Source organism: Salvelinus fontinalis, chromosome 6, assembly GCF_029448725.1.
Source record: "Salvelinus fontinalis isolate EN_2023a chromosome 6, ASM2944872v1, whole genome shotgun sequence".
Lineage (NCBI taxonomy): Eukaryota > Metazoa > Chordata > Actinopteri > Salmoniformes > Salmonidae > Salvelinus > Salvelinus fontinalis.
This window is the reverse complement of record NC_074670.1, coordinates 48,796,885-48,810,022: the sequence shown is the minus strand read 5'-3', so window position 1 is coordinate 48,810,022 and position 13,138 is coordinate 48,796,885. Positions and strand designations below refer to the sequence as shown.

General features: G+C 44.5%; 1 pseudogene; it reads right to left on the bottom strand.

Annotated features, from left to right (window-relative positions):
* Positions 1–200: 200 nt before the first annotated feature.
* LOC129857979 (DAP3-binding cell death enhancer 1-like) lies at positions 201–11,185 on the bottom strand (annotated as a pseudogene).
* Between the last annotated feature and the right edge of the window lie 1,953 nt (positions 11,186–13,138).

The following is a 13,138-nucleotide window of genomic DNA, read 5'->3' as shown; positions in this document are numbered from 1 at the left end:
TTCCACCTTATTCCTAAATTGTCCTTTTGCGTATCTGATGACTCTGCGGAGGTCGTAGCGGGACTTCTTGTACTTGTTCCTGTCTTAAGCCGTAGCCTCAGGGTTGTCTGCGATAGAGATTACAATAGGCTTTGACAACAATGTAGTTTCCCAGATACTTAATTACATTTTCTGCACATCTCAATGACACACAGGCTGGGTTGTATAAAACAGCTTTATATTTTTTATTGGTGTTAGACACCTTGTGCGTTCAGCAACAGTAGTGTTCCTAAAGCATGAGAAAATACAACATAGTCATTTATGAATGAAAATACATACATCATACACAGCCTCAAGGTAAAGCCCAGGCCCGTTAGAGAGTATCTTTATGTGTTCAATTACTGAACAGAGTTGGATAGTTAAGCCCTGATAATAAATGGCAACATTGTTGGTAGTTAAATGATACACTTACTCTGAAAAGGACAAAAATAAACACTTTTCATTCACATTCTTTTTGCCTAACTCTATGCCATGTATAGACAGCATTTTAAACAGGGATAAATAAAACACCAGAGACACTGTACTTAGAGGCATAGCAGGCTAAGGCACGCACACATTACACTAAGTGGCCAGCTTATTAGGTACACCACTCCATTCACAAAAATGGTTTGATCCTACAGACAGTGAGTCACGTGGCCGTGGCTTGCTTTATAAAGCAGACAGGCATTGATGCATTCAGTTACTGTTCGATTGACATTAGAATGCACAAAACGAGTGACCTAAGCAACTTTGAGCGTGGTATGATTGTCGGTGCCAGGCACGCTGGTTCCAGTATCTCTGGAATGGCCGGCCTCCTGGGATTTATGGGTTTACCGAGAAGGGTGCGACAAACAAACATCCAGTCAGCAGCAGTCCTGTGGGTGAAAACAGCTCATTGATGAGAGGTCGAAGGAGAATGGCAAGAATCGTGCAAGCTAACAGGCGTGCAAGTGAACACTCCTATCAGCTAAAAACAAGAAGAAGCAGCTCCAACGAATCACCAACACTGCTGCAACTGAAGCGTGGAAAAACTTTGCCTCGTCCGACGAATCCCAGTTCCTGTTGCGTCATGCTGATGGCAGAGTCAGGATTTGGCATAAACAGCCATGCCTGCCCCACCCTGCCTGGTCTCAATGGTGGCGGTGGTGTAATGTTTTCCTGGAAAATATTAGATCCCCTGATACCAATTGAGCAATGTTTCCATGCCCCAAATAATTCAGGTCGTTCTGGATGCAAAATGGGGTCCGACCCGGTACTGGATAGGCGTACCTAAGAAACTGGCCACAAAGTATATCTCAAGACCATCTTTCTACCCATAGGGCAGTTTATTGTACCACAACTGGCCAAGCTTGTGCCATGAGAGCATTACATTGTAAAAACACTAATAAAAGGTATTGAGGAAAAGTCAACAGGTAAAGCCATACCTCATATTTCACATGCATGTCTTTCAGACATGTATTGCCGTCTCCCATACTTACACACACGTTCCTCAACACATTGACTTACAGCCAAATACACACATACGCTACATACACATCCAGTTCTAAGTGCCGACAGTGAGAAAGTGACCTCAGTGAGACACAACCAAGTGGTTAAACATGTGACCATGCGGTCCCTTTTCATCCTTATCCAATCACAATGACATTCATAAGTCATGACTGTGTGCGCTAACTACCCCACTCCTAGAGTCCACCTCACGGCGTTCCCCTCAGAGTTGTTTGGGTGGAGGGGGAGGGAGGGAAGGGTGGGAGGGGGACCCATGCTCCCTGTGCTCCAGGAGTGTGGGAGGGGGAGGGTGGGACAGGGGAGGGGAGGGTGGAGAGCGGTTCCCGCAGACGGTCCGCTACGGAGAAGCACGGACAAGAGCGGATAGAGCGCAGGACGGCATCTTCTAGAGGGAGAGAAAGGGAGATCATATGATAAGATTGTACTTCATTCAGATGTGTGTAAATAATAGGTTTTAGGGCAAATAGGTTAAGTGCAAATCTGAATTGAGTGAGAGTGTGTGTATCCTTACCCTCCACTCCACACGGGGGAGTCAGTAAGGTCTTGGCCTGGCTGTTTTCGGCCTGGGCAGCCCGCTGATAGAACCCTACTGCTGTTCTGAAACACTGAGGCACCCCGAACACACTCTCATAACACTGGCCCAGGAACAGCAGGGCCTCGCTGTCCTACACATACCGAAAGAGAAACACACATCTGGTTCACATTACACTGAACTGAGAACAGGTTATGATGGATGAGTGAGATATAATGACAGTTGTTGAGTTTAAGTGTAGAGGATGTCACTCACTCCGCTTTCTGCTGCCATCTTCAGGTAGTGCACCGACTTACGGCCGTCTCTGACTGGCCCCTGTGAGAACAGGGAACCCAGATACACTTGGGCCTGAGAGAGAAGGGAACGAGAGAAACAGGAAAACAGAATAAGACAACTTAAAACCATTGACTTTCAATGTCGTCTTTTCGGCCAAGTCACACAATCATAACACACACTTCCCTCTCACTCACCTCTTTCAGTCCAGCTGAGGCAGCCTGTTGCAGCAGGCTGATGGCTGAGTCCAGGTCCTGCTGTGTGCTCTGCTGCCCTCTGCTGCCAAGGAGGAGTTTGGCACAGCGGTACTGAGCCTGACTGTGACCTCCAGACGCCGCCTGGCTGTAGAAGTGAAGAGCCTGGAGAGGAAACACGATGAGGGGAGTCAGGAGAGAAATGGGACAGGGAATTACGAATATCCCCAATGTTAAAAGTACAGATTTCGACTGTGTGTCATACATTTGATTGTGTGAGTGTCAGTGTGTATGTGTGAGTTGCAAGTGTTTCTTACCTTCTCCCAGTCTTTGCCTACTCCCCTGCCTTTCTCGTAGCAGACTCCAGTGTTGAACTGGGCCTTGCAGTAACCCCGTCTGGCTGAGGCCAGGAAACAGGAGAAGGCTGCATCATAGTCCCCAGTCTTAGCACTCTCCAGACCGATGATGTTGAGGACTACAGGAACACTGGAGTCGGCCACCTGCTGGAGGTTCTGGGCCGCCCCTGCTAGAGCATCCTAAAGATCACAGGGTCAGAGGTCATGAACAGGATGCCGCTTCACAATCAGACAGGAGTTAAACAGAGGATCAGCCTAAAAACATACCTGCTCATTCTGCTGCGGAGGCGCTTCTCGCTTTCTGGCTCTGCGTTTGTCTTCAGGATGGGAGGACTTTGAGAAGGACGTCTCCTCTAACATGGGACGATTCAAGAATAAAATGTGTGCATGCGTTTAGGCCTGTGTTTGTAAATCAAGTAATCTGGTAGGCATGAATATGTAAAGACTAACTATAACTATATGAGGACAATTTCATTGATTCATAAGAGAAATATAGTTACCCTGACCAAACACTGTTAGAACGTAAAGGGCGGCAGGTAGCCTAGAGAGGAGAGCCAGCAACCGGAGGGTTGCCAGTTCGAATCCCGGGTCCGACGGGAAAAATCTATCGGGAAGTGAGCTGGCAACCAAGGGCTGCTGGTATTAAATCCTAGATGCCATTGAGAAAGGCACTTAAAGCCCACAACAACAGCACCTCTCCAAAACCTGTGTGTGTGTCGTTCGGAGAGGTCAGGTTAAAAGCGTCAAATAAAGTCACATTTTGGTTGAGACCTTGTCTGCAATTGGCCAATAAAGTGATTTTAATCTCTTGAAGGTAGAATGTGAGACTGACCTCTTCCAGAGGAGTGGTGACATTCAGCGAGGAAGCTGTCAGCGATCACATCTCCATGGAGCTGGTCAGAGCTGCTGTAGCTGTTACTACTACCGCTGGTGCTGCGTTGCTGGGCCTGCTGTCTCTGTGGCAGACAGCTCACACTCCTCCCTCTGGGCAGCACATCACAGCGAGACACTGGACGTACACAAAAGGAAGGAGATCAGACTCATTCTGCATTCATGTACTTTTAGAATGCTAACACACACACACACACACACACACAAAGGGAGTTTCAGAGTTTCCACATCCATCTGAACGTCACACCTTAAAAATCATTCACTGGATGAATTGCTTGGGATTCTAGTGGTTGTGGCATAACTCACGCATCTCCAGTAGGACTCGGTAGTCAAACTTCTGCAGGGTACCCTGTATGGCCGGGCATCCTGTGTTGGGATTGGGTTCGGCCCCAGAGGAGACCTGAGAATGGACCCTCCTACAGATCTGCATCAACAGAACGGCAGCTGCACCCTAGAGAAAGGTCATACGTCAACTTCACCATCGCCAGGGAAATACATGTTTGCAAATCTGGGAAAGCGTGTCTGTAGTCTACATTTTAGGTGGAAGAGTGACGGTTTACTGGGAATGTTGGGTAATGTGTTTGTGACTGCGTGTTGGTTTCGTGGCCAGGTCATACCCAGCCCACAGCATCCAGAGCAGTGTAGCGCGGGAGCCCATTGTAGCAAAACTGAGAGGTCCTCTTCTTCCACCTCTTGTTTCCATCCTCCCCTTTCTGAGAGCTGAGAGAGATGGAAAGAGAAAGGTAAAAGTGGAAAGAGTAAGAGAGAAAATAAAAGTGGGTGATATGAGTGACATTTCTATAGACTTGTAGAGTTGTATTAAGCCATCACGGCAGGAGCCTCAAACGAGTCACGAGAGAGGGTGCTGGTCCACATTTCCCAACAGCAGTCTACATGCACAGCAGAGACAGACCAGGGCCCGCAGGATGATGCAACCAGCTGCAAGGCTAGCGAGGAAGGAGGAAATGAAGGGATGAGGTACCTGCTGTTGGGGGAGTGCCGGCCGGTGGAGAGGAAGGTGGAGGAGTGGATGACCTCACCCTCCACGTGATGATTCAGAGACAGGCGCAGGGGGGCGTTGCCATGGCACCGGCTAAAAACTGGGGGGGGGGGGGGGGGGGGGGGGGGGTTGGCAAGATGGGTTGTATTGAGTTAGCCTGGAAGATACTGCTGATACCATCTGCTTTTCCGCTGCACATTTAATAGTGGGTTAAAGTCACATGCACAGAGCACAAGCATTAGTCTTTTTTAATATTTCATATGCATTTTAATAAGAGGCAGTCTTATGTAGTTGTGTATTCTGTGCAACACAGGTCTTTATCGTCATAAGGACGTTCAAACAAACCACATAACATAAGGTGTCACTAAACCGGTTACAGCAGCGGTTGGTTAGTCAATGTTTTGTAAACAGACGCCCAACCGGCTGAGACCAAAACAGGCTGGCTGATCACGGTTGGCACGGTGGAGGCTAGCCAACTGAACTCAACTCCCCGATTGGAGTTGCCTGCAAACCCGACGTTGAATTGCATAGAATTCATCTACGGGCAGAAATGAGCGTTTGACTCAGGAAAGTTTCCTCTACAAGCCAGAATGTTGAATAAAATGATATTTTAACGTACTTCACCGGTTGTCCACGTGGTTGGTCCTTTTGACGGTAGGATTACGAGACAATATGATATGCACAGGAAAGTATAATTACATCAACTTTTCAAAGTACTGAAAGTGCATTCGTGTTTCCTATCACCTGAAGCATGCACATAACCAAATAAACATTTGCATGAACTCTGCAAGTATGCATGCATCTCGTGAATCCATTTTTATCTTGTGCGCTTGCTTAAGGTGATAGAAATCTGAATACATTACCAGTGCTCTGAAAAGTTTGTGATTATATACTAAACAAAAATATAAAAATGCAACAGGTAGTGAACATTTTTCCATAGGCACAAAAAGCTTACTTGTCGCAAATTTTGTGAACAAATTTGTTTACATGCTCTTCACCAGGTCTTGACCTGACTGCAGTTCTCGGTTGTAACAGATTTCAGTGGGCAAATGCTCACCTTCGATGGCCACTGGCACGCTGGAGAAGTGTGCTCTTCACAGATGAATCCCGGTTTCAACTGTACCGGGCAGACGGAGTCCTGTGAGTGAGCGGTTTGCTGATGTCAATGTTGTGAGCAAAGAGCCCCATAGTGGCGGTGGGGGTATGGTATGGGCCAGGATAAGCTACGGACAACACGATTGCATTGTATCAATGGCAATTTGAATGCACAGAGATACCATGACGAGATCCTGAGGCGCATTGTCGTGCCATTCATCCGCCGCCATCACATCCATGTTTCAGCATGATAATGCACGGCCCCATGCTGCAAGGATCTGTACACAATTCCTAGAAGTGGAAAATATCCCAGTTCTTTCACGGCACGCAAACTTACCTGACCTGTCACCCATTGAGCATGTTTGGGATGCTCTGGGTCGACGTGTACGACAGTGTGTTCCAGTTCCCGCCGATATCCAGCAACTTCGCGAAGCCATTGAAGAGCGAGACAACATTCCACGATCAACAGCCTGATCAACTCTATGCGAAGGAGATGTGTCGCACTGCATGAGGCAAATGGCGGTCACACCAGATACTGACTGGTTTTCTGATCCACGCCCCTACCTTTTTTTAAGGTACACTACATGACCAAAAGTATGTGGACACCTGCTCGTCGAACATCTCATTCCAAAATCATGGGCATTAAAATGGAGTTGGTCCCCCCTTTGCTGCTATAACAGCCTCCACGCTTCTGGGAAGGCTTTCCACTAGATGTTGGAACATTGCTGCGGGGACTTGCTTCGATTCAGCCACAAGAGCATTAGTGAGGTCGGGCACTGACGTTGGGCGATTAGACCTGGCTTGCAGTCGGCGTTCCAATTCATCCCAAAGGTGTTCGATGGCGTTGAGGTCAGGGCTCTGTGCAAGCCAGTCAAGTTCTTTCACACCGATCTCAACAAACCATTTCTGTATGGACTTCACTTTGTGCACGGGGGCATTGTCATGTAAAAAAAGGAAAGGGCCTTCCCCAAACTGTTGCCACAAAGTTGGAAGCACAGAATCGTCTGGAATGTCATTGTATGCTGTAGCAGCCCCAGACCATTATTCCTCCTCCAAACTTTATATTTGACATTATGAATTAGGGCACGTAGCGTTCTCCTATCATCCGCCAAACCCAGATTCTTCCGTCAGAATGCCAGATAGTGAAGCGTGATTCATCACTCCAGAGAACACGTTTCCACTGCTCCAGAGTCCAATGGAGGCGAGCTTTACACCACACCAGCCGACGCTTGGCATTGCGCATGGTGATCTTAGGCTTGTGTGCGTCTGCTCTGCCATGGAAACCCATTTCATGAAGCTCCCGACAAACAGTACTTGACGTGACGTTTCTTCCAGAGGCAGTTTGGAACTCGGTAGTGAGTGTTGCAACTAGAGGTCAACCGATTTAATCGGCATGGCCGATTACATCGCATTCCACAAGGAAACTGCGTGGCAGGCTGACCACCTGTTACGTGAGTGCAGCAAGGAGCCAACGTAAGTCGCTAGCTAGCATTAAACTTATCTTCTAAAAAAAACTTCAATCTTCACATAATCACTAGTTAACTACACACGGTTGATGATATTAATACGTTAGCTAGCTTGTCCTGCGTTGCATATAATCAATGCGATTGCTTGTTAATTTATCATCGAATCACAGCCTGTTTATTATATTATAATTAAGTCTATGATTTGATAGAGCAGTCTGCCTGAGTGGTGGTAGGCGGCAGCAGGCTCGTAAGCGTTCATTCAAACTTTACTGCGTTGTCCCAGCAGCTCTTCACAATGCTTGCTTCACAGCGCTGTTTATGACTTGAAGCCTATCAACTCCTGAGATTAGACTGGCAATACTAAAGTGCCTATTAGAACATCCAATGGTCAAAGGTATATGAAATACAAATGGTATAGAGAAAAATAGTCGACACGTCTTAAACTTCTTAACTGGGAATATTGAACCACCAGCTTTCACATGTTCTCATGTTCTGAGCAAGGAACTTAAACTTTAGCTTTTTTACATGGCACATAATGCACTTTCACTTTCTTCTCCAACACTGTGTTTTTGCATTATTTAAACCAAATTGAACATGTTTCATTATTTCTTTGAGACCTAATAGATTTTATTTATGTGTTATATTAAGTTAAAATAAAAGTGTTCATTGTTCATTCAGTATTGTTGTAATTGTCATTATTACAAAATATATATATTGATTAATCGGTATCGGCTTTTTTTGGACCTCCAATAATCGGTATCAGCGATGAAAAATCATAATCGGTCGACCTCTAGTTGCAACCAAAGACAATTTTTACACGCTTCAGCGGTCCCATTCTGTGAGCTTGTGTGGCCTACCACTTCACTGCTGAGCCATTGTTGCTCCTAGATGTTTCCACTTCACAACAATAGCACTTACAGTTGCCCAGGGCAGCTCTAGCAGGGCAGAAATTTGACAAACTGACTTGCTGGAAAGGTGGCATCCTATGACAGTAGGATCTTCTACTGCCAGTGTTTGTGTATGGAGATTGCATGGCTGTGTGCTCAATTTTATACACCTGTCAGTAACGTCTGTGGCTGAAATAGCCAAATCTACATAAACAATATAGACAAAGGTGTCTTTATTCCCAGTCATGTGAAATTAACAGATTAGGGCCTAATTTATTTATTTAAAATGACTGATGTCCTTATATTAACTATAACTAAAATCTTTGGAATTGTTTCCTGTTACGTTTATCTTTTTTTTCAGTGTACTTTCCTGTGGGTATATTGTCTCTTATTATTTCCGCCAAAAGGACCAATCGCACCAACAACCGGTAAAGGATGTTAAAACCTGTCTAGGATCAGCGTGGCGCTAGCGGCACACCCCCCCCCCCCCCCCCACTGAAAAACCAGTGCCGCGAAATTCAAAAAAAATATTTTTTTTAAATATTTAACTTTCACACATTAAAGTCCAATACAGCTAATGAAAGACACAGATCTTGTGAATCCAGTCAACATTTCCGATTTTTAAAATGTTTTACAGGGAAGACACAATATGTAAAGATGTACATCTATTACCTAAAAACACATTAGCATAATCCACCATCTTTTATTTGTCCACCAACACCAGTAGCCATCACCAATTCGGCTAAACTAAGATATTTATAGCCCCTAACCAACAAAAAAACTCATTAGATGACAGTCTGATAACATATTTATGGTATGGGATAGGTTTTGTTAGAAAAAAGTGCATATTTCAGGTATATGGCATAGTTTACAATTGCACCCACCATCACAAATGGACTAGAATAATTACAATGAGCAACGTGTTTACCTAACTACTAATCATCAAACATTTCGTAAAAATACACAGCATACACGAATCGAAAGACACAGATCCTGTGAATACAGACAATATTTCAGATTTTCTAAGTGTCTTACAGCGAAAACACAATAAATCGTTATATTAGCTTAGCACATAGCAATTAGCAGCCCAGCATTGATTCTAGCCAAAGTGAGCGATAAAAGTCAACATCGCCAAAAGATATTAATTTTTTCACTAACCTTCTCAGAATTCTTCCGATGACACTCCTGTAACATAACATTACAACATGCATATACAGTTTGATCGAAAATGTTTATATTTAGCCACCAAAATCATGGTTAGACAATGTGAAATGTAGCTCAGCTGGTCAGAAAATGTCCTTGCGCCACTTAGACAGTGATCTACTCTTATACATAAATACTCATAAACGTGACTAAAAAATATAGGGTGGACAGGGATTGATAGACAATTTAATTCTTAATACAATTGCGTTATTACATTTTTTAATTTATCCTTACTTTTCAATACAGTTTGCGCCAAGCGAAGCTACGTCAAAAAACATGGCGTCCTAAGCCACTAAAATGTTTCGACAGAAACACGATTTATCATAATAAAAATGTCCTACCTTGAGCTGTTCTTCCATCAGTATCTTGGGCAAAGGATCCTTTCTTGGGAGAAATCGTCTTTTGGTGGAAAGCTGTCCTCTTGCCATGTGGAAATGTCAACTGAGTTCGGGATGAACTGAAAAGCATGCCCAACTTTTCACATCGTTGCAAAAATAAATGTCCCAAAATCGCACTAAACGGATATAAATTGCTATAAAACGCTTTAAATTAACTACCTTATGATGTTTTTAACTCCTATAACGAGTGAAAAGATGACCGGAGAAATATAACAGGCTAAACTAACGCTTGGAACAGGAGAGGGTCGGTGTCTTCCACGCGCGTTACGCAGCAAGAAAAGACTTGCTAGCTAAAGGTTTTTTTCATTTGTAGGGCCTGTGAACGAGCAATCGAGCCCGTTGGAATCGTCATCACGTAAAGGCATCCAGGGGAAGACGTAAGAAGTGTCCGTATAGTCATAGCAACGACAGTGCCCTTTTAACTGACTTCAGAAAAGTGGCCAACATTTCTCAAATCTGACTCCATGTCAGGGAAATTGCTGTAGAATGGGCTCTGTTCCACTTAGAGACAAAATTTCAACTCCTATAGAAACTATAGACTGTTTTCTATCCAATAATAATAATAATATGCATATTGTACGATCAAGGATTTTGTGGGAAGCCGTTTAAAAAATTAGCCACATTAGCATAAATAGTCTAAACAGCGCCCCCATCCCCAACAGGTTTTAAACATATAATTTCATTAAACATTCTGTCTTGTAGAGGTCGTGAGATAACTTTCCTTATTCAAAATGTCTGGTTTCCAGTCAACGATTCGAGTTGAGTTTAATCGGCTAAGTGAAGGCAGTGTCAATTTAAGTACCCATATAACAACGATTTGTGGAGCAGAAAGTAGTACCTAAATGTTGGTTTACGCATACACTGAGCATGATCTGCCCCAGTTTTAAAAACAGACTTCCTGCATAAGTTAGCGCATTCTCGAACTTTAGAGAACTTACGCGCTAGCAAGCATGTCAATGATTTTAGTTCTTGCGCATAACACTAACGTTACTCTCATGCCAAATCAAATATTAACTAGCTGGACAGCTAATTTATTTGCAAATCTAGATAAAACAATATTACACTTCTATAGAAAAATCGAGCAAACTTCGACCCGAGTGCATAAACAAGGCTGGTTAGTTAAAGTTAATGGAGAAAATGGTTAATGATATTAAGTTTACCTCTTCCAACAAACCCTTGTACTCTCCACATATTTCTTTGTCCTAGAGCGAGTCTCAAGATTAATATTTCTACATAATTGCGCTAAATGAGTCTCTTAAAATATTCAGGGGAGTTCTTTCCATGAGTACTGTAACGTTAGCTCTTGCTAAATAGAAAAATTGAGTATTGAACAGTCACGAATTCTTTAGGAAGGTGGCGGGCAACGTCACCCGGAAATAGCAAAACGTGAAGTGATGCAAGAAGGTTGTTTGCGATTACACATTGCCATCTAGCGGCTGTCTAGAACAAATCTAATAAAAAAAATGTTTAACCTTTATTTAACTAGGCAAGCCAGTTAAGAACAAATTCGTCTTTACAATGACGGCCTACCCCCCGACCAAACCCTCCCCTAGCCCGGACGACGCTGGGCCAATTGTGCGCCGCCCTATGGGACTACCGATCAGGGCCGGTTGTGAGCGGGAACGAACAAGGGTCTGTAGTGACGTCCTTTAGCACTGCAATGCATTGCCTTAGACCGCTGCACCACTCGAGAGAACGAAATCAAATCAAATTTTATTTGTCACATGCGCCGAATACAACAGGTGTAGAAAACTTAGTGTGAAATGCTTATTTACAACGATGCAGTTAAGAAAAATAAGAGTTAAGAAAATATTAAAGCGCAACAATACAGTAACAAATCAAATTGTATTGTCTTGGTCACACACATATTTAACAAATGTTATTGCTGGTGTAGCGAAATGCTTGTCTTCCTAGCTCCAACAGTGCAGTAGTACAGTATCTAACCATTCACAACAATACACACAAATCTAAAAGTAAAATAATTAATTTTAGAAATATATAAATATTAGGACGAGCAATGTCGGAGTGGCATTGACTAAAATACAGTAGAATAGAATACAGTATATACATATGAGATGAGTAAAGCAGTGTGTAAACATTATTAAAGTGACATGTTCCATTATTAAAGTGGGCAGTGATTCCATGTCTATGTATATAGGGCAGCAGCTTCTAAGGCTTAGGATTGAGTAACTGGGTGGTAGCCGGCTAGTGATGGCTATTTAACAGTATGATGGCGTTGAGATAGAAGCTGTTTTTCAGTCTCTCAGTCCCAGCTTTGATGCACCTGTACTGACCTTGCCTTCTGAATGATAGCGGGGTGAACAGGCCATGGCTCGGGTGGTTGATATCCTTGATGATCTTTTTGGCCTTCCTGTGACATCGGGTGTAGGTGTAGGTAGGTGTCCTGGAGGGCAGGCAGTGTGTCCCTGGGGATGCGCTGGGCAGACCGCACCACCCTCTGGAGAGCCCTGCGGTTGCGGGCGGTGCAGTTGCCGTACCAGGCGGTGATACAGCCCAACAGGATGTTCTCAATTGTGCATCTGTAAAAGTTTGTGAAGGTCTTAGGGGCCAAGCCGAATTTCTTCAATCTCCTGATTGCCAGTGACGTATACGCCGTGGAAGTTGAAGCTTTCCACCTTCACTGCGGTCCCGTCAATGTGGATAGGAGCGTGCTCCCTCTGCTATTTCCTGAAGTCCACAATCAGCTCCTTTGTTTTGTTGACGTTAAGGGAGAGGTTATTTTCCTGGCACCACTCCGCCAGCGCCCTTAGCTCCCCCCTGTGGGCTGTCTCATTGTTGGCCATCAGGCCTACTACTGTTGTCGTCTGCAAACTTGATGATTGAGTTGGAGTCGTGTATGGACACGCAGTTATGGGTGAACAGGGAGTACAGGAGGGGACTGAGTACGCACCCCTGTGGGGCCCCTGTGTTGAGGATCAGCGAAGTGGAGGTGTTGTTTCCTACCTTCACCACCTGGGGGCGGCCCGTCAGGAAGTCCAGGACCCAATTGCACAGGGCAGGGTTCAGACCCAGGGCCCAAGCTTAATGATGAGTTTGGAGGGTACAGTGGTGTTGAAGGCTGAGCTATAGTCAATGAACAGCATTCTGATGTACGTATTCCTCTTGTCCAGAGGGGATACGGCAGTGTGCAGTGCGATGGCGATTGCATCGTCTGTGGATCTATTGGGGCGGTAAGAAAATTGAAGTGGGTCTAGGGTGTCAGGTAAGGTAGAGGTGATATAATCCTTAACTAATCTCTCAAAGCACTTCATGATGACAGAAGTGAGTGTTACAGTGCGATAGTCATTTAGTTCAGTTA